Below are 7500 nucleotides of genomic sequence, written 5' to 3' on the forward strand. Positions count from 1 at the left end.
AACAGAAACATCGCAAAAAACTAAACAAGTTCATATTTAGTTTTAAGCAACACAAAAACAATGTTTCTAAATGTTAGAAAAAAAATGTTTTATGAAATAACCCAGATTTTTTAAATGAGTTTATTATCATGCCCTCCGGCTCTCATATTGCAGACTGTCACTCTGAAGGAAATCGAACATTCTACTACATTAGAAATGTGGGAAATAACGCGTCATTTATTTAGCTGAGGTGAGGTCAGATAATGTTTACATTAAAAAACGATATCATTTGAGCAGCATGAATGCTTTTAAATGTCGCGTTGTAGAGATGGTACAGATGTACACACACACACCTCTACGATCACCCTCGCCACGTGCGCGGAGGCTATTTGCATACGTCATGTAAACCCCGCCTCCAGAAACACAGGGGCGTTAGATTGGTCGAAAACTCTATTCAGTCTCAAAACGCAGAATGAAAGCGCAATTGGCCTGGACTTTGTCAAGCCCTTAAAGGTTTGCTTTTGTATGAATCCAATAAACACTGCAATATGTGACTGCGATACATTCAGGCTTTAAATGATTTAGGATGTTAAAAATATAAAAAACACTCATTAATCACAGAAGACTGAGAGTTTAAAACACATAATACCCTAACCATAAGCTTTGTAGGTGGAGCTTTCGGTCATTATTGAAGGTCAACAGGTTCAAATCTAGCCTATTCTAACCAAATAATTGCTGTTTGTTAAAAGCACAAAATCGCCCTTTATATTAAATGAATATGACTTTACTGCACAATTTCTTTACATGCTGTTTATAATAAAGTCAAAGCAAGTGTGCAGTGCACCTAACTTTCCTTTTTATAGTATTTTGCTTCCATCCTAGCATGTAGCACACTTCTCTGTTACAGACTAAAGCCGCTCTGTGTGTGAAGAGTGATGTTGCTTACAGCCAATAGAAAAATACTGACATTTTCTTGCTCATAAATAAACAGCATCTTGATTCAAGAATTGTAAGACATTTGTACTGGAAAATATACAGCAGTAAGAAGGAAAGATCGGGCTGGTAATAAACCAAAAGTGGGCAAAAAATCTAATTGTACACTGACACTTTACTGAAAAACAGTTCTTTGTTTTTCTGTGTTGCTATGACTTAATTCAATGTTTGGCGATGGGTAAATATGATTTTTCAATAAGATTTTTTTATACTTCACGACCATTTGCATCCGTGCTTCATAGCATCATTATAAACTGCTCACATGTTGTTTTATATGCTGTTGAAGACTGGATGTGTTGTAGACTCAGCGTGAGCCTCCGCTTAGGACTGTCACAATTATTAAAGAATCGTCTCATCGCATTTATTTGTCTTAATCACAAATATGTGTGCGCTTTATTAAAGTGATTCCAGATTTGCTGCACTTACACAAGACGACATCATCCTCATATCTCAGATTTCTCTGTTAAGGTCACTCGATAGGGAATGTGTCTAGTTATTTACAGAATATATTTCATTCATCGAATAAATTATTCGTAATTAATCGTTGTTCGTAATTAAATTGTCAAAGCCTTTAAACAGACAGATTTCTTCATCGTGACTGATGAAATTGAGCAATAAATGTGAATTTAGGTTCTGTATAATCTTACAGGTGCACAGCTTCAGGGGTCACCTGGGGTCAAACAGCTGGAGACGGAGAGTCCCAAGACTCGTCTTTTAACAGCCAATCAGCATCAGCCGTTGAGCGGGCTGACAGATCTGGGACGCAGGGCTGTACGAGTGTGTGTGTGCTCGCGCGTGTGTGTCAATCACTAGGTTGTGTGAAAAGTGTTGAGCACAAATATTCTGAAGAAGATATATTCTGATGATACAGTGAATAATTGTTGAATGGAGTGATTTTATGATGTAAGAGTTAATGTCTAAATCTCTTAGCTGTCAGGTGCAGTTATTCATCTTTACTGTTCACAGTTTCAGATTAGTAAAATTGACCAGAACACCAGAGACACACATCATGAAAACACACTTTTTGAATATAATTTTGTCAGTCATAATATAGGAGAATTTTCATCTTACTACATTCAACACCTCAGAAAAGTCTCAAAGTTGTTTACAGAATCTCTGTGATGTTATCTTGTATAACGACAGTCACACGTTAAACTGAGACTCAGATATGTGATTTATAAAGCTTTAAAGCAATTATATATCTACACTTCAGCATCTATTAATGTGAAACCAAAGACAGTTGACGTTCTCACACACGAACACGATCTGTCTGTCTGTCTGTAATGAGCTCTACTGTTACACGAGTTCTCACACAACTGTCATGAACATGTCAAGGATTTCACCACAAAAGAGAAAAAAGAAACCGTCATTTGCATGAAGAAAATGTAACCAGTTGTTTATGACCATAAAGATTTCTGCACGTTTTGTGACTATCAAACACAATTTTCCCCCTGAATAATCGTATCTGGATGATTATCTCCGTGTGTGAAGGGAAGAAATCCTGAGCCTCCCTTTCACAGTGTAGGTGTCTCTTCGCCTGAAGGTACAGCACAACCCTTTAAATCTGTCAGGCCTTGTCAAAGATGTTTCAATTTGAAGTTCTCCCTCAGGTCCTGGACTGAATTATCACTTCAAAGTCAGTGTGGATCCAGGCGTCCCCCTGAGCCGGCCCTCAGGACGTCCTCTCTGAACGCTTCACTTTTGCCTGTTCTCATCAGACACTGAACATCATATTTAGCATATTAATGATGATGTTTTTGTAGCGTCAGGTTTTTCTTTTTGGTGAATATATTCATGAACTGGAGGAAGCTGTATTTAGCAACAGCATGAATGAATGCAGAAATGATGGATGTCTGTCTGACACGTTCAAGATGATTAAACACAGCTTTCCTTTAGCTAGCAACACCAAGGTCATGGGTACAAGCCCAGAGATAACACATACTCAAAACCAAATGTGACCCTGGAAAACAAAAGCAGTTTTATAGGTCAATTTTTCGAAATTCAGATTTTTACATAATCTGAAAGCTGAATAAATAAGATTAATATTGATGTATGAGTTGTTCGAATAGGACAATATCTGACTGAGCTACAACCGTGTAAAACTCAGGAATCTGAGAGTGAAAAAAAATCAAAATATTCAGAAGATTGCCTTTGAAGTTGTCAATCAGAGGCACTGTAGCAGGCCATCCACTCACAAAAATAAAGTTTGTATATATTTAAGGTAGGAAATTTACAAACTATCTTCATGAAACATGATCTTTATATTCTAATGATTAGTGGCATAAAAGAAAAATCAATAATTTTGACCCATATAATGTATTTTTGTCTTTTACTAAAAATGTTCCCATGCTACTTAACACATTTTTTTTCATCCAGGTTGACAAATGTATAGTTTAATGCAATGTAAGCTGCTTTTGATAAAAGTGTCTGCCAATGCATGAATGTAATAAAACACCAGAATCATCAGAAAATTAAAAAAACAAATAAAATATGGCTTTTTTTCTCAGTCCTCCAAACTCACGTTTTTTATTGACTGGTTGCATGAAGAATTTTTCAAATTTTTCCGTTAAGTTTTTTTAAATGTTGCTGACTGAAAGAACATTTTGAGTTGGGCTCTGATTGTACTAAAATGTATTATTCCAACAAACACATCACTACTGAAAAATGAGAAAATATTTAAAGTGTTGAACAGTATTTGAAATCACAGAAACAAGTAATTGAAGCCTTTGAACTGTTATTACGCTCTTTGCTCTTTGTGTTTTCAACGTTTTACACACGACGGTCAAAATCCCACATTAATTCAGACATGACGTCATGCGCATGTTTAAGCATCAAATACTGTTGCAAAGCAGATGTGGAGTAAGTAAACAATCCAGAAATAAAAATACAAAAAATAACAGAATACAGGAAAATTGCATTTTTGAGTTTTATCAGGAAGGGTTTTCTTCAAATGTTCTTTTATTTGAAGACATCATCCTCCAGAGAGTGACATCATTATGATGGCAAAACAACAGCAGAAAGAGCAGCATTAGTCATGAAATCAATGTGAAATGTGATGTTAGTGTTTGGTATTGCTCACATAAGCTCTATTTTTTTCTGTCAACAATGAATAAAGTGCCTGAATTGAACTCGGATGACATTTGTCTTTATACAAACACTTCAATAAATGATGGCACAAGCCATAAAAATGAAACGATTGAGTTTGATCTTCCAAATGAAACTCTTCTGACTCTTGGCCTCTTTAAACAAAATCATGAAACGTCACGAGAAGGAATCAAACGACAGCACAGATTTTAATTAAAGTTTATCAGAGCGAGTGAAGCGGGAGATAACGGTGCTGCAGGTGAACCCGGGCCGGGCCGCTCCACTCGCTTCAGGGTCACAGCGGAAACTCCCCACACATCCACTGATAGCAGAATAATCAAAGTCTCGCTGGGAAATCCGGTGGGAGACAGAATGAGATTCAGGGAGAGCGGGCAGTGAAGTGCAGAGATGAAGGTCAGAGGAGGAGGACAGGCGGATGGAGAGATGAGAGGGTCACAGGGGTCATGATGTGTTATTCATTCAGCGGATGGTTCATGACATCTCTCTGCTAAACCTCACACGGCTGATAAATAAAAGACAATATTATTACATGATTACTGTACACATCATATGAACCAACAATAATGAATGTGTTCACACATAAAAAACACTTCAGAGTTCAAATGGAAAATTGCCCTCGACTTTAATCTGAACTCATGCGACTCTCCTTTAAATCACCATGGGTGAGATGAGAAAGAGTTTTAATGTGGATTCAAACACTTACACAGACATTTCACACACACTAACATGTGTTGTGTTTATAAAAGCTCATTCTTACCATACCAATAAATCTAGATACTTTAAAGAGATGTTTTTCATTTGAAGTTATTTCACCGTTTAAATCCTAGTTTAACTTTATATAAGTTTATGATTATATAATCCTTATTATTTTGATTGCTTAGTGTAAAACATGTGTCGCTATGATTTGTTGATCTTATCATTTCTACAGACTGCACGGGTAGTTGACAAATAAAATAACATTGTGTCCTATGGTGTGACATGGCAAAAAAAAAAAGAATAAAACCATTCGTAATATTATTATTTAATAGTATTTATATTAAGCCTTTAATTTAAATGGATTTATATCCATTGTTAGTTTATTTAGTTTTTTGTAAAACAAAAAAATGCAACATTTTTGCTGTCACACCATAAGAATCATTTACACATGATGTGTCAACTATCCACATACAGAGGATGGATGATGCTTATGGACATTTGAATGCAACACCAGTCAACATTTATAAATGTGAAAAAGCAAAAAGTCATGTTAGGGAAAAATGCATCTTAAAAATATGAAAAAGCTCTGAGTTGTTTAACTTCAGTTCTGTTTTCACAGCTGTTAAGAGCCGTAGTGTGATTAAATTATTTCTTGGTCAGAGTGACCCACGGCAGAAATGTTCCCTGTGTGACGTGTTTGAAAAGGACACGCTTGAACACAATTTAATGTTCTCCAACCTGCTAAATAATGCACTATTATACATTATACATTACACGCACACAGACCTTAATGTTTCATATGCTGTAGCAGATTTCTGAAGGTCACTCTCATTCAAGGTTATTGTTTGCGTTTGGCTGAAGGTAATGAGATGTCAATCAAAGCATGGGAGGTCATAGGGGGGTCGTCCATCAGACTCCATTTAAAAACACTGAGTCAAGATGACAACTGAGGAGACATGAACACACACACACACAACATCTCAACATCTCTGTGATCCGTCCTGACATCTTGAGTCGTGACTCACAAACACCGTTTCAAAACGTTTCTCTGCCATTATGTTCTGAATTACTCATGACAAATAGACAGATGAATATAGACAGTGAGTGTTGAGTTGTGTTGTGTTATTGTTTTGTTTAGGTCATGTGTAAGTGTATCTGAATGAAGAGACTTGTTTCACAGCGCCACCTGCTGACTGATTCATCACCTCTGTGCAGCATTTACACACCTTGGTTATAATCATGTTCTAAGTCACTGTCTCACAGGAAGATGATGTCATCTGATTGGCGGTCCCACCCTCTTCTCTGGTGACTTCATTGAAAAACATTTCATCAGTTAACACAGAACTACATCAATTTATATCACGATTGATTGCTTTTTGTTGTCCTTTTGTTGTTACGATTGCTTCTATTGCTTACCACATTTATAAGTCGCATTGGATAAAAGTGTCTGCTAAATGACTAAATGTAAACAAAAAATTGGATTAAAACTTCAGGTCTCAACACAGCAGCACACAAGACCAGACCAGACCAGACCGGAGCACCTCTGACCATCATAACACTACACAAACATCCATTAAAAGAGCCTGAATATACATCTACACTTCGACTTACAGAAAGTCTGTGATATAATAAATCAGTCAATTAAAAACAAAACATTTATTATCTGGATCTATTACCTGACCACTCATGTTCAGTCAAGAATGAGTCATGTTAGAGATTTGAAACAAAAAACCCAGAACACCCTAGCAACCACTTAACAACGGTCCAAACACCACGATGATGAGTTAAACATCGGATTGTGTTCTTTTACAAACAAGACACACAAGACACACTAACCCTATGAACCTCACAGTGTCGTCTTATGGCTGTTTACATGTTTGTGTCTGTAATGAACACACAACTCATCAACACATCAACATCTATACCGTTCTGTCAGTCATGTATTAAACACCGGCGTGATCCTCTGATGTTTACCCCTAATATGAGGAATGTTTTGTTCCTGACGGCTCAAGGCCAGTTTTTAAAGGCCAGGTCCTGTAAAGCAAACAGCACAAGAACAATATTCACTGTCTTTGTTTCCTTTAATTGACTTTTTAACAAGGTAACCAAGCGCTGAGGCAGATAGTGAATGAATAAAAGCTTTATCACACAGTCTGAGAGCTCAGCATACTGCACAGAGACATTCATTAACTCGCTCATTGTGTTCCTGTACATCCAGAGAGAGAGAGAGAGAGAGAGAGAGAGAGAGAGAGAGAGAGGGGGAGAGAGAGAGTGAGAGGGGGAGAGAGAGAGTGAGAGACAGAGAGAGGGGGAGAGAGAGAGAGAGAGGGAGAGAGAGGGAGAGAGAGAGAGAGAGAGAGAGAGAGAGAGAGAGAGAGAGAGAGAGAGAGAAAGAGTGAAGACTGATTCAGAAATAAACTGAACTGAAAACATCTCTGACATAAACTCATGTTGTGTTGTGTTGTGTTGTGTTGTGTTGTGTTCCTGGCAGGAGAAGGTTCAGATTCAACCAGGAAAATCACACAAAGTGTGTGTGTGTGTTTTAGAAACACACCAGTAAAAGTGAAATAAGTTAAAACTTTAAAGTGATTATTTGATTCCTTTTGTGTAGTTTAGAAAAGTTGTTCTTGAAACGTGTAACCTGTTTTTCAATTAAGATGGAAATAAAGAGCAGATGAAGTCCGATTCTATCCAATTAAACAGGATTAGACTTGGCAGTTTCTTCCT

Source organism: Triplophysa dalaica, unplaced genomic scaffold, assembly GCF_015846415.1.
Source record: "Triplophysa dalaica isolate WHDGS20190420 unplaced genomic scaffold, ASM1584641v1 Contig18, whole genome shotgun sequence".
Classification (NCBI taxonomy): Eukaryota; Metazoa; Chordata; class Actinopteri; order Cypriniformes; family Nemacheilidae; genus Triplophysa; species Triplophysa dalaica.